This window comes from Saimiri boliviensis, chromosome 5, assembly GCF_048565385.1.
Source record: "Saimiri boliviensis isolate mSaiBol1 chromosome 5, mSaiBol1.pri, whole genome shotgun sequence".
NCBI lineage: Eukaryota > Metazoa > Chordata > Mammalia > Primates > Cebidae > Saimiri > Saimiri boliviensis.
Window position 1 is genome coordinate 72,147,788 of NC_133453.1, and position 27,029 is coordinate 72,174,816.

The window sequence follows — 27,029 nt, forward strand, 5'->3', positions numbered from 1 at the left end:
CAAAGGCCAACAATTTAAAAAATTAATTACAAACAAAAGAAACCACACATGGAACTAGCTCAAGATGTTTTTCTAATTAAAGGTTTTATACCAGTTTCATGATGTCAATTATTCAGGTATATATATCTTGTTTATATTTCTGAATTGGTTTTTTGGTTTCTTCAAATTTCAGTCAAGTTCTAAATCACAGAATTATAGACTTTTCAAACAGAAACTTAATGTCCAATTGAATAGTAGTGATAACTAAAATAAGAAGAGTGGCAAGTGATCCTTATATTCATGTTTACAACTCTGGAAAAAATTCTGGAAAACTCAAGACATAAAGTGAACTAGGATTTGTTGTTTCCTAGCAATCATCTTTATGATAAAAATCATATAGTTTTAGAGTTGGGTAGGTCGGTTGGTATCATCTAGTTTAAACTTTTATCAGATATACAAATCTACATGGCCTTGATTAACAGCAACTCTCCAGATTTTATTTATATGCCTCGAATCTCCTACATGTTTCTCTGCTGATTACTTCGCATTATACGTCATAGAAATAAGTAGATATGAGGCAGTAAATGCCCCATCTTCCTGTGATGAACAATATCAACCTAGTTGTACAGTTTCCATTAATGTGTTAGTAAATGTATAACAGTAGTCGAAAGGGAATAAATAAAAGCCCTTATTTCTATCATTTGCCAATTTCAATGGCATAAATACTAATTTCAGGAGACCAACATGAAGCCTCCGAAAGTAGATTTAGGAAGAGATGCACATAATCTGTTCTTAGGAGCAAATAGTTCTTCTCTTTTTTTATGATGATGAAGTTGTTCACAAGGACCATTTTTCAACTTGGGATTTGGATCCAATCTCTTTTAATTTTCTAAAAACTTCATTCCTTATTAAATATCCCCTCTCACTAAATCATTAATTTTTTGATTTTTGGAGGATTTTTTTCTACCAGCATCTAACTAGCCAAGTACGATCACAGCATTCTTTTTCAATTCTCCCAATAGCACGTAGCATTTGACACATTTTTTTAACATGTTTAGATTTTTAATTGTGTTTACATTCTGTCTCCCTCAATTAGAATGGAAGCCTCACAAATGCAGAAACCTTGTCTATCTTGTTCACACCCTTTTCTCCAGAACTTATAATAGTTCTAGGCACATAGCACGTACTTATCAAATAGTTGCTGATTTATGAAAATAAAGGGAACTTTATAGAACAGTCTTTTATCTTTGACAACACTTACTGTTAGAAATTTCTTTTTTACGTTGGTTGGGATGAATCTCTTCCTAATTCTACCCACTGGCCTTAAACATTTCCTGCATCTTAAGACAAATGAATAGATTTTGATTCACCTAAAGAGTATGGAAAATAATAGTGTATGCCTGGGTCCTCAAAATACTTGAGGGAATCATATCAGTGTGAAACTAATACAATAATGTTTAATGATTTTTACATCATACAGTCTTATAAAATATACATTAATTTAAATTGATATTTATTGGTAAATATTCTGACAATGAATGTATAGAAAGGGTTCAAAAAAAACCCTTTGAACTTGTTCCTTGGTTATAAAGTATTGGTTAATGAATAATTAGATATTTGACCCAATTTAATAAATCATATCTTTCACACTAGAAACGAAATTTATCTGATAACATTTCTATGAATTCCAAGCAGATGCAACAGATGACTACTTAAATCAGCAAGGTGGTCCCCGCCCCCTCTGTGCTGTGGGGACATGCCGCCAGTGTCTTTCACCACTCATAATGCCCCTTTCAGGCTGTCCTGCAGGCTTCCCTTCCCAGAACACCCCTTGAATGGTAGCGACCTTTAAGGTTGCTTTCCTGGGCCCGTTACTTTTTCTCTTCCAGTGTACTCTTCTTCCCTGTTGAACTCAGCCAGCCCTGAGGATTCAATGATCAAAAGCTGACAATTTCCTACATCTTATTCTTCAGCTCAAATATTTCTTTAGCTTTAAAATTTGCAAACTCAACTGTCCACCAGACATTTATATCCCCTGGGTATCTCTCTCTCTTTTTTTAATATTTCAAAATTTCATCCTTTTAATTTATTTTATTACATTTTAGGTTTTGGGGTATGTGAAGAACATGCAAGATTGTTGCATAGGTACACACGTGGCAGTGTGATTTGCTGCATTCCTCTCCATCACCTATATCTGGCATTTCTCCCCATGCTATCTCTCCCCAACTACCCACTCCCCGCTGTCCCTCCCCTATTTCCCCCCAACAGACCCCAGTGTGTAGTGCGCCCCTCCAGTTTCAACAGCCGAATTGACTAAGCAGAAGAAAGGATATCAGAGGTCGAAGATCAACCCAATGAAATAAAATGAAAAGACATGATTAGAGAAAAAAGGGTAAAAAGGAATGAACAAAGTCTCCAAGAAATGTGGGACTATGTGAAAAGACCTAATCTACGTTTGATAGGGTATCTCAAAGGAACTGCTCTCAAACTAATACATCTTTCTGCACTCCCTGGTAAGCACACTTCCATTTCCCAATGTTGCCTATCTCAGAGAATGGTAATACCCTCAACCAGTTGGAAAACCATTCTTTTCCCTCATAGTAGCCCCTTATTATACTCTTTTGGAGTTGCCTCTTTCCTGATTTCTCTCTTCACTAGATGGTGAGCTCTGTCTTCCTCACTGTGGCATCTACAGCTCTAAGCACTGTGCATAACAAATAGAGGTTCTCAGTATTTGTTGAATACCATTATTTCTCTAGTTAGACAAAAAAATCTACTCATCCTTTTGGGGTTCCACCTCCCTCCCAAATCCAGACACTAAATATATTAGGAAAGTGCCAAAATTGAGTATTTATTAAGTGAATATGGTCCAATTTGGTATAGATTATACACTACAATCACTTTTCCTTTGCTTCACCAACAATTAGCTGTAGGACCGCTAATCCTAAGTATAAGTCACAACTTTCAAATATGCCAATTCAATGCCTGAATGCCTTGTCATTGCTGTCATTTTTGATGCCTTTTTCTTTCCAATTACATGGTTGAAGCACAAGATACAGTAAGTATAATTCTTCTTCATTAATATCATAGTGGTTTAAATTTAGATTCCTTAGAGTTTTCAGGAAAATGCATATAAAAGAGGATTGAAAAAGTTGTTAATACTTTGTAAAAAATAATTCAACTCCACTAAGTACAATTCCAAGAGAAAAAAGGTCCTGAAAATTTCTCTTTTCAACAGTGAGCATTACGCCTAAATTTGTTGTGGTTACTTTGCTTGTTTTTGTTCTTTTTCATAAAGTTTCCATGGATCTACTGTGATTAGATCCAAGTGTTGAAACATGAGGAACAAAAGAATGATTACTTTCTCAGAAGTGAAACTGAGCTCTACTAGAACTTTGGAGAGTGGGAGGGCACTATCTAAATAGGAAAATTATGGGCAGGAGGAAGATTACAAAGTGGTTTTCAGTTTGAAGACTTCAACTGTCTTAGAAAGGCCAACATTCTGTCATCACATAAATCTGGAAGATGTCTACGGAATAGGAAGAGGATGTCCCATCTGAGTCCACTAGACTGATACCTAAACAGACAGTGAGGCTGCTGCTGTCATCAGGAGAAGAGGAGTTCCAGAGAGGCTGACCCAACGTATGGAATACTTTGACACTTTCTAAATTTAATACACTTTTACATGAATAAAATTGCTAGTGGTATGTGTGTGTGTGTGTGTGTGTGTGTGTGTGTGTGTGTGTGCATGGATAATTCTCTACTCAGGCATTTTTCATTAGTTTGCTGACATTTGATCAGACATTTAAAAGTCTTTTGACTAACTCACAGGCCTACATTTTCAATTTCTACAAGTACTAGATAATATGAAATCAGTACTAATAACAGCTGTGACAGAATTCAATAAAGCACACGAATAAAATTTGTAATTTTCACAGGCTAATTTACACATATGTGTAACTCAGAAATGAATTTGGAAGATGTTGGCCTCCCATCTGTCCACACAGATAAAGATAGGAAAAAAAAATGATTTATAAACTGTCAATGAACAATTTTAAATGAATTCTCATGTTCCATCTGAAAGTACATTTCCAATGCCCTAAATATACTTTCTGAGCTCCCTTTTTATGGGTATTATTTTATTTCCATGTGATGCCATAATTTCCACGTACATGTTACAACATGTTGGTTTTCAGGCTCTAAATTGTTAATTTTTAAGTTTGCATGATAAAATTTAGTCAGTGTTATTTGTGGTTGATTTGCATAAGGTCAAATGCTCAGGATTTTCTTCAGGTTTACTTTTCTTCTGAACTCTTGCATGCTTCACTCCTTCACTGAATTAATTTCTGCTCTGCTGAGCTACATTATGAAATTGCAGTACACATGCCAGCCCTAGAGTTGTGTGTTATTTAAGCTGAGATTCTGGATTACAGAGGTAGGCAGTCTTATTGTTAATCTTCCTGCTTGTTTCAAGTTCTAACTTAAAAACATATGTAGCTAATAATGTGTGTTGCATTCAAATGGAATTTGTACATCTCATTAAGTATAGTAAAAAAAAATTAAGATTAAGCAGGTGAGAAGAATAAGATATTAGTATAAATCTCTAAGAAGAAATGTAGTTCCATATTTATATGATGGAATATTGTTATAGAGAATATTAATCAATTCCCTTTAACCTCCCCTTTATTCATAGAATTTGTTCATTAATTCTCTTATGTGAGGCTTCATTATCCTCCCCAGATAATTAAAGGCATTAACTATTGATTTAGTGGGTAGTTACCTGGAGTAGGGGGAATATAAGGTATTATTATAGAATCTCAGAGTCAAAAGTTACAGTCTAAAGTTAAGTGGGGAAAAAAAAAGAGGCTGGGTGTTGTGGCTCATGTCTCTAATCCCAGCATTTGGGGAGGCTGAGGTAGGAGGAGTTATTGAAGCTGGGAGTTTGAGACCAGCCTGAGCAACAAAGCAAGATCCTGTCTCTACAAAAAAATTTAAAAAATTAGTCAGGCAGCTGGGTGTGGTGGCTTATACCTGTAATCCCAGCACTTTGTAAGGCCAAGGCAGGCAGAATACGAGGTCAAGAGATCGAGACCATTTTGGCCAACATGGTAAAACCCCACCTCTACTAAAAATACAAAAATTAGCTGGGCATGGTAGCATGTGTCTGTAGTCCCAGCTACTTGGGAAGCTGAGGAAGGAGAATTGTCTGAAGCTGGGAGGTGGAGGTTGTAGCGGTCTGAGATCATGCCACTGTACTGCAGCCTAGCAACAGAGCAAGACTCAGTCTAAAAAAAAAAAAAAAAAAAATTAATCAGGCGTGGTGGTGCACACTTGTTATCCCAACTACTTGGGAGGCTGAGACAAGTGAATCCTTTGAGCCCAAGAAGCTGCAGTAAACTATGATTGAACAACTGTACTCCAGCCTGAATGACAGAGACCCTGTCTCAAAAAAAAAAAAAAAAAAAAAAAAAAAAAAAAAAAAAGAAAAAAAAAGGAAGAAGGAAAACAAGAAGTTGAGTTAGGCAAAAGAGAAAACATTCTGATGCAGACTTTCAGAGTAAGTTTTTAGCTCCCCCTTCTCACTCATTCCTAGGCTGGGAGACGTGGGGAGCAGAAAGCCTGGAATAGATTTCACAGGGTGAGATCTGAGAGGTCAACCTGCACAGTCAGTACCACAGCTTGCCTACACAGCAGAAGCTGGTAACCAGGAGTTAGTTTCTTCTTTAGTTCTATCCGATGAGAGATTAATAGTAGATAATATTATTATTGTATGTATTCTAAATATCTTACAGTCTAAGTATGAGTATTAGCTTATTTAATTTTCACATAATCCAGTAAGTTCTCTTATTATTTCCACTTTCTGGAAGAGAAAACAGAGGCACAAAAAGTGATATACTCAAAATGTATTAAGTGCTGAAGCCAGGATGTCAACCAGCCAACCTGATTCCAGAGGCCACACTTTAACCACTACTCTACTGCCCTTTCAGGATGGTCCATTCAGGTAGCCAGCTTGGCATCTCCCATTTCTTATCTAGCTGGAGTCATATCCAAGACTTTGCATACCAACCCCACAGATCTACTGTGTTTAGGTAACTTCAACAGCTCAGAATAGTCACTCATAAGACTAAAAAATGCATGGTGGGATCTTGGGTGGCTGCTCAGTTCATCAACCGTGATGAACTGAGCAAGGGAGGACTAAATGGAGCCAACAGGTGAACTCCCACCAGGGCACTGGCAGTGGTGGCACATATATAGGCATCTTTTAGCTACTGAGGTGGTTTTGATACTTTATCTCTTGTGGTATTAAGGAGACTCAAGCACAGACCCGTAAACACTGGGTGCCGGTACTACTACTCGGCCAATGGGGAAGCCAGTTAGGAGCGGGAGCCTGCAATACTCCTGCAAATATCATGGTGAAGAAATGCAGTGCATAGGAAGGGAAGTTGAGCCTGTTGACCTCTAAAGCCTTTCATTTTGGAAGCCTTGATAATTCCATGATTTCAGAGAGCTATTGCTGCTCTTTCTGTAATTTCTATCTTTTAATGTTGGCAGCTCAAACAGGTTCTCGGATGCTTAGAGTGAAGCTACTTATTAAAAAATAATTAACAGTGAGATCATCACGAGCAAGGCTGAGTTTTAACAAAAGAACTCATGGAATTTTCAGGGGTTTAAAACTGCTATATATAAGCCTGAAGACTAAAATTAGCAACAATGAATAGGAAATAAAGCACTGTGATTAATGTCCACATTGACCACAATTGGGTAGCTGCCTGCTGTTTTGAATCCTAATTTCTTCAGACCTTTTTGTACTAAATACTTTTTAGTTGATAAATCAACAACCACTACACAAATTAAATTACTACATTTCATTTTTTGAAGCACAGGAGAAAAGTCTTCTTTATATGCTTTTACTATCATTGGCATTTAACATATATACATATTTTTACAAATCCCATTTGTAGATAGATATTCCCTTCAATAAATGAGAAAGCTATTCTCCACAAATACTTAGCATGTATAGGCACTCAGCTATTAATAGGTGAGGTGGTTTATCTTTTTTAACACATAAGACACATATGTATATGCATACATAGGTACACATTCATATAAATACACAAACTTCATTTTTCTTATGTCATGACTTTTTAAGCTAAAAGATGCATGAAAATGTGGCATGAAGTGATGATAAGAAAGGCATACAGAATGTTTAATATTTATGTTAGCATACTTACTATGTGCAAAAACTACCACAGTCACTGGGGACAAAGATGAATGAGACACGGGTCTGGCCTGAAACAGTGTCTATTATAGAGGCGACAGGAAGTGGGAGACGTGAGGTACACAGATAAATATATCACTAATATCTAATAAGGGCATCATTAGGCATACCACATTTAATCAGAAATAAATCATTTAAAAGGAATCTGTAAGGCAGGCATCCTAATTTCATACCAGACTCTTAACAACAAAAGAAACGTTGGAACTTTAAGAAGACTACTGAGGAATTCCTTTGTGATGAATGAACACACACTTCAGAATAAAAGCTGCTATTCATTGAATGTCTACTTTACATTCGTTTTCTCTAATTCTCAAATGTTGTAAGCCTGTTTTACAGATGAAACATCTAAGTTTCAGAGAGGGTCAGTGAGCTACATAATGTCACAGTGGGATAGTGGCAGAGCAAGAATTCAGTTCTAGGGCAGGCCACAATTCCCCACCACTAAGACAAGAACAAGCTTGTCTGGCTTTGGCTCTGCTGGTCATCTTTTCTGTAGCCAGGGCCACTCTTTTCCCAGGCTGTCTGTTCGGGATTGGCTGCTTTCTCCTTTCTGTGCTCTTAGCTGTTGGTAGATTATCTTACTCTTGGCTGTTGAGATTGTGCTGGGTACAGCCTCTGTCAATGGCTTCAAGGTTTTGCTTCCCCCCAATATGTTCAGCAAAATGCTGGCTTCCTGCTTTCCTTGTTAACCCCTGGGGTGGCTCTTGTGTGTCTGGTTGACCCTGCAGTCTTCTGTCTATTGTAAGCATTGAGAATTCTCTGCTTGATCAGTGGCGTGGGGTGTGCTGGGGCAAAGGGAAGGGATTTTTCTACTCCCTTTGGCAGGAAGAATTGATTCTTTGTCAGGGTTAGAGTTGCCAACAGATGCCCCTTTGTAAGGTGTCATGATACTTCCTGGGTAACACCATTAAATGTTTCCCGGGGAGCAGAACTCTAGGGTCATTGCTGAATTACTATTTAACTTCCACGGGTATGTGAGCCTTCAACTGCTATTCAACTGTACTGTTGAACTCTGCACGTGCTAAAACTAAGATTCCCATGAACTGAGTCTTTGATAAAAGGAATCATGGGCTGAATCTTTGACAGAACATGTCTGTTTTGTTCAACATTGTATATTCAAAGTCCATCATAATGCATACATGGCACATAGTAGGTGTTCAATAGAAGTTTATTGAATGAATGGACTTGGGAGAAGCAGCAGCTGGCTATGTGTTGTTATCTCAGCATTTATCTCTTTTTTCCTCTGAATGAAGAAACGTAACTATGTTGACTGCACAGGTTAAAAGATAATTTAGTGGCCAGGCACAGTGGCTCATACCTGTAATCCCAGCACTTTGGGAGGCCGAGGCGGGTGGATCACGAGGTCAAGAGATAGAGACCATCCTGGTCAACATGGTGAAACCCCGTCTCTACTAAGAATACAAAAAAAATAGCTGGGCGTGGTGGCGCATGCCTGTAATCCCAGCTACTCAGGAGGCTGAGGCAGGAGAACTGCCTGAACCCGGGAGGCGGAGGTTGCGGTGAGCCGAGATCGCGCCATTGCACTCCAGCCTGGGTAACAAGAGCGAAACTCCGTCTCAAAAAAAGAAAAAAAAAAAAAAAAAGATAATTTAGTGACTCAGATTATAAGAGGTAATGAATATATAGGAAAAGTAATGAAGATGTAAGTTATCGGAAGACAGTTCTGGGGTTTGGGTAGTACTGTCTGGACTAAACTCTACCTATTCTTAGAGTGACTAATAATCACAAGTAAACTGTTTACTTTTCTCTCTCATGCACACACACCCTTTCTGCTCTTCCAGGAATATATCTGGATATACATACAAAGGTGCTACAGAATTTTGGGGGAGGCAACGTGAGAAGGACTGGAGCAATTCTATTCTGAGCTCCCTAACAAAAGTTCATTGCATAAATACTGAATACTTTTTTCACCTAGAATCTCAGGACAATTTACCTTTCTATGAAAAAAATAGGTTTAGAAAAGGCTTTGAGAGGTCAAATCTAACATCTGTTTCCATAAGAATTTTGTTTTAAAGCATGGGTAACATATAATTAAGGGGCATTTATTCTATAAAAGGAAGAAATACTCTTTTGTCTCATTTGGTTTGTTTCGGTGAAGAAATTGGCGTATTTCTATTAGCATATTTCCATTTAGATTTACTTTCAGAGGGGAAGCATCTCTTCTTTGAACTTCAGCTTTATTTAATGTTTGAAGATGAAAGAAAACATAAAGTGTGATGAAGAATAGTAAGGGATCCTGAAAGTACAGAAGTTGCCAAATTTGTTTAAGGAGAAATACAAAATCTAAGCAGACCTGTAACAAGTAAAGAGATTCAGTCAATAATTAAAAACCTCCAAGCAAAGAAAAGCTCCTGACCAGATGGCTTCACTGATGAATTCTACCAAACGTTTAAAGAAGAGATAATACTAATCGTTATCATCAAAAAATGAAGAAACACTTTCTAACTCATTCTATGAAATGAACATTATCTTGATACCAGACTCAGACAAAGACATCACAAAAAAGGAAAACTACAGACAAATATGCCATATGCATGAAGATATAAAAATTCTCAACATTGTGTCCCCAAAATAGAGGTGGTTCAACAAAACAAAACCAATCAGTGCAATATATCACATTAGTAGAATGAAGAGGGGAAAAAACATAGTCATCTTACTTGGGGCAGAAAAAATATTTGACAAAAATCTAATACTACATCATGATAAAATCATTTAACAAAGTAGAGATAGAAGGTAATTTCTTCAACCAGATAAAGGGTATTTATGAAAAAGCTAGTGCTAACATCATATACAGTGGTAAAAAATATTAGAGCTTTCCCCTTAAGCTCAGGAACAAGACAAGGATGCCCATATCCATTACATCTATTCAAAAGTGTATTGTAAATTCTAGCAAGATCAAGTAGGCAAGTACAGAAATAAAAGACATGCAAACTAAAAAGGAAGAGGAAAGAATATTTGTTGGTGAAATGATCTTATCTATAGAAAGTCCTAAAGAATCCACAGTAAACAACAACAACAAAAAAAACAATTTAAGCTAATAAGCAAATTTGGTAAAGTTGTAGGATATAAGATCAACATACGAAAACAATTTCATTTCACTACAAAGGCAATAATCAATCAAAAAATCAAATTAAGAAAACCATGCTAGTGTAACATATCCATATAATGAAATATTATTCAGTCACTAAAAAAGAAAAAAATTACTGACCCATCCACTGGTGCGGGTAGCCCTTGAAAACATGCTGTTAAGTAAAAGAGCCCAGACACAAAGGTCTGTATAATTCAGTTTCTATAAAATATATATAATTTATAAATTCTTAGAGACAGAAATCAGATCAGCATTGGTTTGGGGATAGGGAAAGGAGGGAAATGTGAAGAGACTATTCATGGATACTGGGTTTCCCTTGGGGGCAACAAAAATGTTTCAAAACTTTAGGGTAGTGATGATCGCACGACACTGTGAATGTACTAAATTATACACTTTAAAGGGGTTGATTTTATGTTACATGAATTTTGCCTCAATAAAAATAAAAACAAGAGAAGAAGGAAATTCTGTGTTACATTTGTTATGTATGAATTAGAGTTAATGCGAATTAAAAATGCCAAGCTTTATCTTTGAAAAAATGATGAATATTAAAAAGTAAACATTTTTTAATGCTCAAATATTTTTTAAAACTGAAAAGTAAGGAATTATATGTGGGTAAGGTAGGGGTGGTAAAGCTGTGTGGATAAAACCAAAAATCTTTTCTACAGGTTCCATAAGTCAATCAGAAAACGTTATTTGCTCCTACTATGTTCACGGCATGACACTATGTAGTTTGAGTAACTGAAAGACTATACAATCTACTGTCATCTCCTTTTCCTCTTGTGGACAGGCAGAAGCCAATGCGATTGACCTAGAAAGAATATTCTGAATCTGACTCAGGCAAGGAGGTGAGTTAATGGGGGTTAAAAGGAATAATAAGGGGAAAACCAAACTGAAAGCCAGGGAACACACATCCAGTAGTCAATCACATGGGGGAAAAACAGAAGTATGAGGCAAAGTAATTAAACAGGGGCTACCAGATGAAACAGTTCCATAAAAGAGGATGAGTTGATGGCATATGGAAAAATAAAGATAAGGTAATTAAAGGCATTTATAGAGCACCTATGGCCTTTGATGGCTAAACAAAATGCCACTAAAAGCACCCACTTAGCTTGAAAAACAAACACATAAAGTAGAAAATAATTTGGTGTTAAGTTGTACTTAATTTTATCTGAACACAAGAGAAATCTATATATTAGTGTGGGGCAGAGATGGATAAGAATATTTCATATGACAAATTAAATTTATATTGTACCCTAAGAAATGGGCAGGAATTGGACACAGATGGGGTGAGTAGACATTTCTTCTAAGTAAGGAGCATAATGAGATGGACATGGGAAGGGGATATATGAGGCAGCAAGGACTTTGTTTAGTGTAATAGTTTATGTTGTACAGAAAAAAAAAAATCAAGTTGGAAAAGAATCTTGGGACCAGATCAACGAAGTTCTTAAACACCTGCATGCAGAGTTTGGATATTATCCTTCATGCTTTGAACAAGGGTTTAATATAATAAAAGCAGAATTTTAGATCAATTTAATGGTATTCATAATGAGCTGAAAATTTGAGAGATGACCGGTTAGGAGGTTTTTATGGTAATCCAAGCAAGATTATCAAGAGGCTAGGATGATTATACTTAAATTGAAAGAAAAGATTATATAAACATAAAATTTAGTGGCAGATTAATTAAAGGAATGAATTCAAGTTGAAAAATTTATCATGATGCAAAGGTTTTTAAGATGAGAAGCTAAAAAGAGAGTAGATAATCGTACATTTTAGAATAACTTAAAGAGTGTAATTGGTTTGTTTGTCGCTCAAAGGATAAATGCTTGAGGGGATGGAAATCCCATTCTTCATGGTGTGCTTATGTCACGTTGCATGCCTGTATCAAAATATCTCATGTGCCCCATAAATATATATACCATGTACCCACAAAATTGAAATAAATAAATAAAAGGAGAGCAGAAACACTATGAAAGATGGAGTCACTGGGAAGAACTAGATTTGCTGCATAAACAATGAGCCCATTTGGACACTCTGAGTTTGAGAGTCCAGACACATATCATAACGATTTCCTCTAGGGAAGACACCCAGAACAGGAAGTAGAGAGAGAATATGGGTCATAAAATACAGATTTGAAAGTCATTGTTTGATCACCTCCAGTACTCTTTCGAAGGGTTTCAATGTTAAGGATATTTTGGAAAAATGACTTAGCATATTGCATCATGATTTCATGGAAGGATTCTGCCTTTCCTCTTGCATTTGTCTATTCCTACAGAATGATGAAGAAACAAAGACTTATGGGATGAGAGGAATGCTGTTACAGGGTACCACACAGCATGGAAGCTGCTGCTTCGAGGGAAGCATTCCCCTCAGGGGCTTCTCTTTCCTGTTCATGCTCAGCTTGGTGCTGTACGAAATATAAGCCAAGTCAAGTATAAACTCAAATGTAAATAATCGAGTTGGATTTTCAGGAAAATTTGTGCAGACATGCGTCTGGGGTCACTACTGGCCTTATTGTTTAAGCTGTGCAGGTACCTTCATGGGGAACGACACTCCCTTTCTGAGATGCTCATTAAATATGGTTGAGAAGGTTCATGCCTAATTTTAAGTTGGCTTTTCTGGCAGGTAATTTCTCTTTTCTAATAAAGGCAGTTTTCTAGTATGGAAGGTGAGGTGAGCCCACTAAGGATCAAAAGCAACCAAAATAAGAAACTACATTGAGCCAAATAAACTTTATACTTACACTTTCAAAGAGGCGATCTCTAGAACACTTCTGAGGACCCAGCAGCACAGCAAGAGAACTCTTTAAAGAGAAGAAAAAAAAATACATTTAGATTAAAATCTTATAAATGCTGCAAATAAAAAAAAAACCTATACAAATATTTTAACAATATACACCTGCTTTCAAAATTTGTCAGAAAAATGATGCATTTCGCTAACAAATGACTGCTGACCAATCATTTATCATGCTATTACTTTTTCTTGTCATTTTTAATTTCTTTTTCTTCTCACAAGGGGGAGTGGGTCCTTACTCACCCTCAGGGAATAAATGGTTTCAGAACTGTGCCAATTCAGATTTGTTTGCGAGATGCATTTGTTCAAGTATCTGATTTTCCACTGTTGTGGCTACAAGTATCATTAGAAAATCCTGTGATGGCAGCTGGCGGGAAACGGAGCAAAAGACAGCAACTCACAAAAAGGTAGTTTCAGCTGCGTAAGCAACTATAATGGTGAGTTGGACAAAGAGAATCTGACGTGGGTAGGCACAAGAAGACGGAAGAACAGGATAATAATAAAATAGTTCTCTCTTGCTCCCTTTACGGCAAGAACGAACTGCTTTCTTATCTAGATGACTTAGACGGGGAATTTGGCAGAAACCGTGGGTCCTACCCATAAGTGACCCAGAAGTCTAAATCAAGGAGGCCTTATCTTTCTTTTCTCAATCTGCTGGCTCACTTAGAACAGCTCCCACATTTTTACTAGGTCTGTGGCGATGCTTTTGGGGTTGTGGTTGTCTCTCCTAATTTATCCTCAGGAAATTTAATTTGTACCAAACCATTTCTTTGTACAAGCCTCAGATGCCTGTAAAAAGAGGGGTCAAAAGAGATCATCTCTATGCTTTCTTCCAACTTAATATTCTGTGATTTCAGAAAACATACAGGAAACTGTTCACCTGGAAAGGGCATTCAGGCTGACACAATTTATTCAGAAGTCACTTCTGCACTTCCATTCATAGCTTTTGAAGCCATTCTCCTTATGAAAAATTCACACAGACATTTCTCAAACACTGCAATCACATACTCCCACCCCAAGTATAAATTTTTATTGGGCTGGGTGCAGTGACTCACACCTGTGATCCCAGCACTTTGGGAGGCTGAGGTGGGCAGATCATTTAAGGTCAGGAGTTTGAGACCAATGTGGTGAAACCCTGTCTCTACTAAAAATACAAGAAAAATAGCCAAGTGTGGTGGCTCATGCCTGTAATCCCAGCTACTTGGGAGTCTGAGGCAGGATAATTGCTTAAACCTGGGAGGTGGTGGCTACAGTAAGCCGAGATTGTGCCACTGCATTCCAGCCTGGGTGACAGAGTGACTCATCTCAAAAAAAAAAAAAAGAAACGGAAAAAAAAAAATTATTGGCAGTGGCCAAGGGTAGAAGTGTAAACACTTCTAAAACCAGTGAAGTGTCATGAGATGTGTTAACAATTTAGTCCTCAGTCTACCCGTGCTTATTATTTCTGATAATGGCCACAGCCTTCCCTTTCTGTGTTCATAATTTGCTAGTTAAATATTTTATCTTGTCAGCATCATTCTGCTTCTCCAAAAAGTTATTCTTGACTTTTTAGAGAAGAATCAAATACTGCCAAGAAATATAAAAAATTTGTTTCATTAGAGTAATTCTTATTTAAAAAAATATTGCTAGAAAAGATCTGGAAGAGCTGTAAAAAATAAATCAGGTTGGGGAAGATTTGGTGGTCAGTTCTGCAGGCAGCCTTTTCTGAGCAACGGTGGATGGCTGAGTCCATTCAAAAGTCAGCACCTTTAGTCTTGCCTGCTACAGTAGGAATCTTGCCTTAAAGATAACAAAAGGGCTGGATTATGGTGATGATAAAGAAAGCTCTTGGCCTAGTACTCCCTATGGTGCTGTAATCAGAACAAATGGGAAATATATTGAAAAATATTCTGAAAGTGAAGTGTCAGACTTTCTCCAGTAAATATTCAGTTGCAATTTAGCATTTTGGTTCAATATGGCTCTGAGTCTGAATGGTGCTAAGCTTAGGTAACAGACGCAATATGGCAAATTCTGGAAAGAGGGCTCCTGTTTGGAAGTGCAAAAGAAAATCTATTAAGAATGTATTAGCCAGAATAAAAGCTGATAAAATGTCTTTAAGATCAACTAAATAAGTGAGCTTGAAAAACATTTCCTTTAGCTACTCTGTGTACAAGGTTTTCAGGGCTTTTACTGGAAAATTATGTCAGTCAATCAATGGTGGTGCTCCTTTCAAGTCCTCCAGGAAATTGTCCCTTCCTGGTCTTTTTTCTGTTTCTTTTTAAAGAGATACTAAGGGTTTTTGCTTGTTTGTTTTATACTGGTAAGAACTTGCTTTCTGTCATCTAAAACACCTTAGTTAAATTCATTAATCTGTGTTCTTGCTTTAGACCCAAATCTGACTTTTGACTGTTTACTCCCAAACTGCCCTTCCAGTGAGTATCCACTTCTGCCATATCAAAACTAATAATTATGATGATAAAAATAATTATTGTTAACAATTCTAAACACCTCCTTAAAACTGTGAACACTGAACTCCTATGGTTATTTTGTGCTCTTTTATTTATTTTCATTTTATTTTATTTTACCTATTGTAATTTAGGTTCTGGGGTACATGTGCAGATCATGCAGGATTGTTGCATAGGTACACACATGGCAAGGTGGTTTGCTGCCTTCATCCCCCCATCACCTATATCTGGGATTTCTCCCCTCATTATCCCTCCCTAGCCTCCTCCTACTGACTGCAGTGTGTGATGCTCCCCTCCCTGTGTCCACGTGTTTAACTGTTCGACACCCACCTATGAGTGATAACATAAGGTGTTTGGTTGTCTGCTCTGGTGTCAGTTTGCTGAGAACGATGGTTTCCAGATTCATCCATGTCCTTATGAAGGACACAAACTCATCGTTTTTTATGGCTGTGTAGTATTCCATGGTGTACATGTACCACATTTTCTCTATCTTACTTTACATTTTAATTTTGGGTTGTATTTTGCTCCTCTTCTCTCTCTTTTCTGCACTGCTAATCCCACCCAATTTACAGATATTGACACTGTCTAAACATGAAACAGAGATAGAGGTAAAGACAAGACAATTCAAAACAACTTTCTCAGTTCTCTGGTTCACTTGACAAAAAGAGCTATACCCACAAATAACTTGTATGATAATAATCAGGAGTATTTCTGCTGCCACAGACCAGTCTGCCTATGGTGCCTGAGGTTCATCAACCTATATAAATAATACTGCCGGTTTACCCACACCTTATACATTTGTAAACAGACACAGATCAGTTTAAATAAACCTCATAAAAGGGAAGATTTTAGGAAGAATTTGTTAATTCTAGGAGAGTTATGTGTATGGGGAACTCTCCCATTTTGCATGATGACTATGGGAAAAGAGGTTATGGCATGTTTTGAGTAATTTGGCATTTTTGCTTTATTCCTTTCCTCTCCTTTTCTATTATCAGTGGTCTGGGTCGGCATCCCAAATTCAGATTTTCTATGATCACTGCAATTCTTCATAGACTACTTTGGTTTCACATTTATTCTTTTCTTGCCCCTACCACTTAACATGAGAAGGTGGCCTGAGACTTAACATAAGAAATATATTGAAAAATATTCTGAAAGTAAAGTTTCAGACTTTCTCCAGTAAATATTCAGTTGCAATTAAGCATTTTAGGTCAACACAGCTCTGGGAGTCATGACAGTGCACCTCTCTGACCAGCACTGCCAATGGATGGATAATGCTGTAAATCACAGATAACATGGCTCTGGATCCAATCCCAACATGTATTATATGCCACTTATAACATGATCAATTTCAGCATATACACAAACATATAATATCCCAACAATATTTGAAAGAGATATAATATCCCAACAATATTTGAAATCAACAAAGAGTAAAAGAAGGCTCTGAATGTCTGATTCTTAACGCAGGTAAACTCAAAGACAGATTTAATGTACACTCGTTTTATCTTTTCTTTGTAACAGAATTTTACAGATGGTATGTGCAGAAAGCTTATCTTACTTATATGAAGAATTATCTTCACAAAACTTAACACACTCCATTGTTATATGTTTTAAAAATTCTTATACAGTATTCTTATAAACTGCAGCCCCAAGCAACTTTATAATTGGTAGGTTCTTTACATTCTTACACATAACTATGGTCTTAGTTTTTTGTTGAAATAACGCAGGATGAGTCCTCTCAAAGTATAAGAATATATACATTTTTATACATTTTACACATTAACAGAATTTATTCACTTATAAATTTCTGATTATTAGATGCCTAATATTATATTAGTCAATCTTTTAAGTGATGTGAATACACAAGGAGCACAAAATATGAAGCCTCTCTTTTTGCAAAGTTTATATTCTTGAAGGAGACAGATATCAATAACCACCACCCCAACAACTTAACAAGTAAATATACAATATATGAGAAGAAAAATAAGGCAGGTTATAGGCTATATTTAGCCTTAATCTTTTCCTGAGTGAGCACTGAGTGAGGTGCCATTTCAGATCAGGTCAGGGCCTTTCCTAAAAGAGTGACATTTGAGCAGAGATTTGAATGGAGATCTCAAGAGGACAAGTTTGAGATGCTTTATCTTCTGATAGCTTGAAGTCACACAGCACTAATCCAATAAACGAATCAGAAAATAAAATTATTTCAACTAAACAGTCCATTGAACAAGGACAAAACAACTGGTTGTATAGTCCAAAATTTTCACTTTTTATACTCGCTGATTTTATGACACATGAATACAAACTAAGATATAGCTTTAGGTTTACTATCTTCTAGGGCAAAATAAAATCCCTGGCTGAAGCCCCCTGATGGTAAAAAAAAATCTTTGGTGGCTACTGCCTTTTTTTATTCTAGAACTTGAGTAGCGAGTGATAAACCCAGGGAGTAGTTGAAAACTGTAATTGTTGTTGAACTCTGTCTCCCCAAGTCTGCAGTGACAGTAAGCAGCCATCACACAACCTAAGGGATATCAGCAAACTAGATGGTGCTCACAGCTATCTGTCAACCAACAGGGATGGACTGAGTGCTCTGCTACTTAAAAACAATCATTGTGCTAGTTTATGGAGAACAAATCTTCTGCAGAAAGAGTCAAAACAGATGAAACAGATGTGTGAAGAAAACTAGGAGTTCCAATGGAAGATGCCTGATAGATATGTTGAGAAGGCACTTGGCTACGCAAGCCTAAAGCTTAGGGAGAGTCAAGGATGGAGACAGAAGTTGAAAATTCATAAAAGCACAGATGGCACTTAAATCTATGATGACTATGGAGAAAGCGTAGACAGGAATGAGAAGGGGGCCCAGCAGTGAGCTCTGGAGCACTCCGTCATTTGCAGGGCTGACAAGAGAAGGAGCCTGCAGAGAAAACCAAGGTCAGTCCCATCACAGGGAAATCAGGAGACTGCAATATGTCATAAAAGGCAAGCCAAGAAAAGACAGCACTTCAAGAAGAATGGAATGCCTAACTGTGTCAAATGCACTGCAAAAATAAGCAGTGATTGTGTAATAAAAATAATAACAGCTAACATGTGTTGTACCTGTATTATCTGTAAAACATTGTTTTAAGGGTTTATACAGATGATCCCATTCAGTGTGCACAATACCCATATGGTAAGTAATGCTACAGTCACAACTGTATAAATGAGAAACCTGTGGAAGAAAATATTAATAACTTGCCCCGGTCATGAAGCCTGACTACTGGATTTAGGAAGATGGATAATATTGGTGGCCTTAAACGAAGCTGTTTCAGTAGAGCAGTGAAGCACCTAGAGTGACTGAAGTGGTTTGAAGGGAAAATGGAAAGTGAGAAATTAGAGATATCAGGTATAGACATGCACAACGTCACTATGCCTAGTACTTAGAATATTCAAAATAGATAGAAGTTATTAAAATAGTGCTAATTGTAGTTATTCTTTCAGATAACTGTCTTTCCTGCTGAACCATAAGCACTTTAACAGCATACTTTGTATTTCTTCTTCTTCTTTTTTTTTTTTTTTTTTTTTGAGATGGAGTCTTGCTTTGTTGCCCAGGCTGGAGTGCAATGGAACAATCTCAGCTCACTGCAACCTCTACCTCTTGGGTTCAAGCAATTCTTCTGCCTCAGCTTCCCGAGTAGCTAGAATTACAGGCACGCACCACCACACCCAGCTGATTTTTGTATTTTTAATAGAGACAGATTTTCACCATGTTGGCCAGGCTGGTCTTGAACTCCTGACCTCGTGATCCACCCATCTCGGCCTCTCAAAGTGTTAGGATTACAGGAGTGAGCCACCACTCCCAGCCTGTATTTCTTAATCTCTATATTTTAGGCCTTATGCAAATTTCTAAATTACTGTTTATTAGTTTAGGATTAGGAAGAGGTTAATAAAAGAGATTTATTTTGAAATGCTTTTATAGATAGGGTAGGGTAGGGTTTGAATAGATAGAAAGGTCAAGTATAATATCCTATAGGAAGGGTTTGAATAGATAGAAAGGTCACGTATAACGTCCCAAGGATATTCCGATCACTATTGAGCTCAATATATAAAACTTTATGAAATGTTAAGTCAATAATTTATCCCAAATCTTCATTTATGGGCTGATAGCTCTGTCTATCTAGATTGAAGATCCACAGCTCAAAAGCCTACAGAGACCAGGCTGCAATGAAAATGAGCACCACAAGTCAGTTTTAAGCTTTGGAATAAGAAGACTGGGGCATAAAAAAGAAAAGCCAGAAGTTAAGAATTTTCATGTGAAATCTGCCTCCTGTTTTAAAGTTCTGGCATCTAATTCAATATTTTGGATAAAACTGTTCAGCGTAAAACAAACATGGATGTGTGACTGTCCTGGTCCAAGTCCACTAGTTTATGTCTTCTGATCTGCACAATAACAACTCAGCTAATATGGCGAGTTGATTCTGAGGGGGGAAAAATCAAACTTACAGTAAAACAAGTGAATTACAGTACTTTTTGACATAGTTTATTAAAATTTTAGATAGTAAGGCAGCTGATAGTTTAAAAATAAAAACCATATATATATATTATATAATATATATATATATTCCAAGGCCTATTTCATGACAGTAGAAAAGAAAAAACACAGGTAACCTGTTATCATTACTACTTACAACAGATCTGTCAAAAACACCGTGTGCTCTAAGGAAAACTCCGTTGCATGGGGCTGCCTCTGAGGACTGCTGTTAAGGTGAATGACGTGTTATACTGCTCACACTTTCCTAATTCTGAGGCTATACTTGAGGTGACAGCCTTAGGCTGCATTCATAGGAGTAGGAAGAGGCAAGATCAAATTTTTTCTAAGGGAGAAAAAGTATCTCCTATAGTCAGTAAATATTTTATAATTGCTTGGCACATCTTACAACATACTGCTTAGATCAAAAGAATATTATCTACAGAGATGTTATTTGGAACATCATATTACACAAAACTACTGCCTGTAGCAGTGCTGACAAATAATATTCAAATCCATCATGTAATCTTAAAAAAACTTTTCTTAGCATATCAAATTACAATGCCTCTCAGATAACCTGAAAAGAAATTTTCTGTCACCCACTTTCACAAGTAACACCATTTCTCCTGGTTGGGTCTTTGGGATTTGACATCAAGGAAGTACGGAATTAAGGTGCTAACCAGATTCAGGGGCCAGTTAATGCTTCAATGATTTGGATGTCAACTTAATTATTTCTTTTGATCAACAATGGCAGCAGACTGCTTTGTTGTTTGGATCTGTGGAATGATACATCACATACACATAGACAGACCAAAGGAAAGGTTTTTTTTTTTTTTTTTTTTTTAGTGTATTGGTGCTTCATGGTTACTTTATTTGCATGAGTATATGCTATAGGGAAGCTGATTTGCCATAATATTGCCCATCTCTGTATCTCTGTCTATCTAAGTCTCTAGTAATCACTTATTATATAGTTTCTGGATTAAATTAAGGTACATAGCATAATGAAAGTTGTGAAGAAGTTACGGAAAGCAATGGGCTTTTTTTCCTTAATGTGTTTCTGCTTTGACCGAAGTATCTTTACAAGTTTCTTACTGGATATTTAAAAAAATAAATTATTTCTATAAGCTCCAATATTCAGATTAAGAATACAAACTCATTACTAAAATGTAGATTAATTCTGAACTCATAGGTAAACCAGGAAGCAGACACCTATTAGGGTACTGTGGAAATAAGTCAAATTTGCAACATGATATTTCTTAGGCTGGATTTTACAAACGATGATCCATCATAGCTTACATCATGTAACTTTATGTCTTAATGACCCATGATGGTTTATCATGTATAACTTTCTATTTTTTATTTCTTCTGGAGACAATGTATGTCCCAGAAGGGGAGATAACAGGCATACTTCTTATTTAAGCTCCTGTGGCTACTTTTTACCTCTAATCACTTTTAAGCATATGTACAACTTGTATCTGAATTAGAAGTTCAAACTTGTGAAAATATTAACTAAGCATACTCCTTGCTCTCACCATAGGCAGGCCCGTAGAATTAAAAGTCAATCACAGAATGACAGAACAGAATCGTTAAAGCAGGAAATTAAGGACCAGAAAATAATTCGCCCAAGTTTACATGGCTAATCAATGACAGAGTTGCAACTAGAATCCTAAATTGGTATACTTTTTACTATGTTAATGGACTCTATTAACGTTAAAAGCTGGATAGTCAAGAAAGACTTGAAAACTATCAGTAAGATTCTATTTAAATTTTTTCTTATTTGCCTGTGAATATAGCCTAACCCCCTCTTTCTTAATGAAGGCACAAAAACACAATACAATCATACAACTTAATGAATCCAGTGTTAATATCAAATTTATTGTTCAAAAAAGTCAAATCCCGGTTTTTTTTATCACTAACATTTTGCATGTTGGCTAAAATTTCCTATTCTGAGCTCTAACAACCAGATCATTCCTTTGAGCCACTCAAGTATGTGCTCCCTCTTTTAGTTCGCTCTCTCTGACTTAAGACATTTCAAACACAAATCTCACTGCGTGGTACAGTGACACATGAAACATGGCAGATTGCTGACTATGGGAAGCTAAAGGGCATGACAGCTTGCTTTAAACAAGATCACGGAGAAATCAGTTTTGCTTTAAGTTCACACAATGTCACATCATTAAATTGTGTTTTCATTTACGAAACATGACTGCCATACTAATGCTATTTTGTTTTAGCGGTGCTATTGTATGGTGAAAATATTTTGATATCATACAATAGCCTAAAACACATTTTAGTTAAATTTTATTGAAATATTTATGAAATTATGAATCTCTGAGCTTAATTTTCAAACTGATTAACTAAAATTCATTGGGTTGCTCTATCCATGGGCTCACTTCAATAGCACATCTATAGGGCTAGAATTTTCAAATACGCCACTTATTACTTTTATTCTGCATCCAAAGAAGTATTATACAGTGTCCTATGCATGACAAATACTTGCCAAAGGTTGGCAAAAGCAGCAGCTTTGCTGATTCTGACTTCCTGCTTTGTTCACTATTGCCACTACTGATTTATTCTGTAATTTGTTTCTATTATTGGCCCAGCAACTGCAGGCAGGGATTTCAGAGAGGTGAGGCCTGCAAACCAGCAATGAGTCAAAGGCGGAGGTATCCAAAAGGAAAAAAAAAAAGAGTGAAATCCTGTCATTTGCAGCAACATGGATGGTCATTATGCTAGCTGAAATAAGCCAGGCCCAGAACGACAAATATTGCATGTTCTCAGTCATATGTGGAAGCTGAAAAAGTTGATTTTATGAAGACAGAGAGTGGAATGATAGTAACCAAAGACTAGAAAGGGTGTGTGGATGGAAGGGGAGATTAAGAGAAGCTGCTTAATGAGTACAAGCATACAGTTAGAAGGAATGAATTCTAATGCTCAATAGCAGAGAAGGGTGACTATCGTTAACAACAATGTATTTTTTCTTTCAAATTAGGTAGAAAAGAGGACTTAAAACCTTCCCTACATATAGAAATGAGAAGTACTTGAGGTGATGGATACTGCAAATACTCTGACTTTATCCTAACATGCTCTATGCATTTAACAAAATATCACATGTGCCCCATAAACATGTACAAATATACATCAACAAAACAACAGGTAGAGGCATCTACCTGTGCTTTCACTTAAGCACCATATATGTGCATCACAAAGTAGAAGTGAAAGCAACAGGAATCCATCTTGATTCTGAATAGGAGTTGGTGTCTGAGTATGCTCCCCATACATATTCCTGCAGACATGGGTGAGGGCCAAAATATCTAACGAACTGGAATAGCATGGGCTCTAGCTAATCAGAGTAGCTGGGAACAGCCATAGGGGCATGCTACTGAGTGCCTATCTTGATACAAAGCATGTCTTCAGCATGATGAAGAGAGGGTCTTCCAAACTCTAGGTGGGGGTGGACTAATCCTCTTTATTTCACTGTTATCAGAAGGTACTCTGCTCCTGCTCTGCCATGCTCTCCTGCCAGGCAGAAGAACCAGTGATCAAAAGTTAATATTGCTTTGAGAATCTTAATTTCCTCAGCTGCTGACAAAGTTGCTTTTAATCTGCCCATTATTTCTTAGTTCAATTTCTTTTTTAATATCTTTAAAAAAGGAGAGGTAAGTTTTTGTCAGGTTTGTGAAAGATTAGATTGTTGTAGCTGTGTGGCATTATTTTTGCGGCCTCTGTTCTGGTCCATTGGTCTACATATCTGTTTTGGTATCAGTACCATGTTGTTTTGATTACTGCAGGCTTGCAGTATAGTTTGAAGTCAGATAGTGTAATGTCTTCAGCTTTGTTCTTTTTGCTTAGAATTGTCTTGGCTATATGGGCTCTTTTTGGTTCCATATGAAATTTAAAGTAGTTTTTTTTCCCTAATTCTGTGAAGAGAGTAAATGGTAGCTTAATGAGGATAACATTGAATCTATAAATTATGCAGTATGGCTATTTTCACAATATTGATTCTTCCTGTCTATGAACATATAATGTTTTTCCATGTGTTTGTGATCTCTCTTATTTCCTTGAACAGTGAATTGTAGTTCTCCTTGAAGAGGTCCTTCACATCCCTTGTAAGCTGTATTCCTAGGTGTTTTATTCTCTTTGTAGCAATTGTGAATGGGAGTTCATTCATTATTTGGCTCTCTGTCTACTATTGGTGTATAGGAATGCTTGTGATTTTTGCACATCAATTTTGTATTCTGAGACTTTGCTGAAGTTGGTTATCAGCTTAAGGAGATTTGGGGCTGAGATGATGGGGGGTTTTAAATATACAATCATGCCACATGCAAACGGAAACAATTTGACTTCCTTTCTTCCTATTTGAATACACTTTATTCCTTTCTCTTGTCTTATTGCCCAGGCCAGAACTTCCAAAACTATGTTGATTAGGAGTGGTAGGAGAGGGTATCTTTGTCTTGTGCTGGTTTTCAAAGGGAATCCTTCCAGCTTTTTTTTTCAAAGGGAATCCTTCCCGTTCAGTATGATATTGGCTGTGTGTCTGTCATAAATAGCTCTTATTAGAGATACTTTCCATCAATAACTAGTTTATTGAGAGTTTTTAGCATGAAGGGGTGTTGAATTTTGTCAAAGGCCTTTTCTGCATCTATTGAGATAATCATGTGGTTTTTGTCATTGGTTCTGTTTATGTGATGGATTACATTTATTGATTTGCGTATGTTGAACCAGCCTTGCATCCCAGGGAAGAAGCTGACTTGATTGTGGTGGATAAGGTTTTTGAGGTGCTGCTGGATTCGGCTTGCCAATATTTTATTGAGGATTTTCGCATTGATGTTCATCAGGGATATTAAGCTGAAATTTTCTTTTTTTGTTGTGTCTCTGACAGGTTTTGGTATCAGGATGATGCTGGCCTCATGAAATGCGTTAGGGAGGATTCCCTCTTTTTCTACTGTTTGGAATAGTTTTAGAAGGAATAGTACCAGCATCTCTTTGTATCTCCGGTAGAATTTGGCTGTGAATCCATCTGATCTGGGGCTCTTTTTAATAACTGAGGCTATTAATAACTGCCTCAGTTTCAGAAGTTGTTATTGATCTATTCAGGGATTCAACTTCTTCCTGGTTTTGTCTTGGGAGGGTGTACGTGTCCAGCAATTTATCCATTTCTTCTAGATTTTCTAGTTTATTTGTGTAGAGGTGTTTATAGTATTCTCTGATGGTAGATATCACCAGTGATATCTTTATCATTTCTTATTGTGTCTATTTGATTCTTATCTCTTTTCTTCTTTATTCGTTTGACTAGCAGTCTATCTATTTTGTTGATCTTTTCAAAAAACCAGCTCCTGGATTCACTGATTTTTTTTTGAAGAGTTTTTTTGTGTCTCGATCTCCTTCAGTTCTGCTCTTATCTTAGTTATTTCTTGTCTACTGCTAGCTTTTGAATTTGTTAGTTCTTGTTTCTCTAGTTCTTTTAATTGTGATGTTAGTGTGTCAATTTTAGTTCTTTCCCATTTTCTCTTGTGGGTATTTAATGCTGTCAGTTTTCCTCTAAACACTGCTTTAGCTGTGTCCCAGAGATTTTGGTACATTGTGTCTTTGTTCTCATTGGTTTCAAATAACTTATTTATTTCTGCCTTAATTTTGTTATTTACTCAGTCATCATTCAGGAGCAGACTGTTCAGTTTCAATGTAGTTGTGTGGTTTTGAGTTAGCTTTTTAATTCTGAGTTCTAATTTGACTGCACTGTGGTCTGAGAGACTGTCACGATTTCCGTTCTTTTGCATTTGCTGAGGAGTGTTTTACTTCCAATTATGTTGTCGATTTTAGAGTAAGTGTGACATGGTGCTGAGAAGAACGTATATTCTGTTTATTTGGGGTAGAGGGTCCAAATGTAGATGTAGATGTCCATTAGGTACGCTTAGTCCAGAGCTGAGTTGAAGTCCTAAATATCCTTGTTAATTTTCTGTCTTGTTGATCTGTCTAATATTAACAGTTGGGTGTTAAAGTCTCCCACTATTATTCTGTGGGAGTCTAAGTCTCTTTTTAGGTATCTAAGAATTTGCTTTATGAATTTTGCTGCTCCTGTAGTGAGTGCATATATATTTAGGATAGTTAGCTCTACTTGTTGCGCTGATTCCTGCAATGTCCTTCTTTGCCTTTTTTGATTTTTGTTGGTTTAAAGTCTCTTTTACCAGAGACTAGGATTGCAACCCCTGCTTATTTTTATTCACCATTTGCTCAGTAAATATTCCTCCAGCTCTTTACTTTGAGCCTATGTGTGTCTTTGCATGTGAGATGGAATTTGTCTAACAGGTTTTCCAGTTTCCACCAGAAAACTCCATAAAATATTTATTTATTGGGTTAACCTGCAAGAAAAAAAATTTCAAAAAGCTCTAACATGAATCTGAATTTTTAAAAAAGGCAAACTGTAGAATCTAAAGAGTAAGTATCTGAATACTTCTTCTATTCATATCAATGGCAGGTGTGTGTGGCAAACATTTTTTTTCTCCAGGTATCTGCATCATGATCAACCTTTCTTTCTTTAGGTCAAATCAGTGTCTTCAGCAGGAACTCTGCACAAAATCATTGTTTTGAGAACCTGTCCTATTCAAGGGAAGAGTCTTGTTCAGATAAACAATAATAATTTTGGTTAAATAGCTAATAATAATTAACTTAAAAATGGTTGGCTGTGACTTTTATTTAAACATTAACAAAGAGTTAAAACAATATAGGAATATGGTAAAAAAAATTTCAAATAGTATTGAACAAAGTTAAATGTAAAGTAAAATCCCTATTTCTTTCCCCTCAATCCTAGTTTCTTTTCTGAAAATAACTCATGATTGACAGTTTCTTTTTTATTCTTTGAACCTAGGAAGAAAAGGAAGAAGAAGGCGGCAGGAATGAAGGAAAGAGTAAGGAGCAAGAAAGTTGTAC

At 36.6% G+C, this 27,029-nt stretch overlaps 1 protein-coding gene across 1 annotated transcript in view; it reads right to left on the reverse strand.

Annotated features, from left to right (window-relative positions):
* Positions 1-27,029, reverse strand: part of B3GALT1 (beta-1,3-galactosyltransferase 1) — a 582,223-nt gene that overhangs the window by 196,105 nt on the left and 359,089 nt on the right. The window contains exon 3 of the mRNA XM_074399545.1: positions 13,108-13,167. The gene's annotated coding sequence lies outside the window, so the exon portion shown is untranslated. The remainder of the gene's footprint in view (positions 1-13,107; positions 13,168-27,029) is intronic.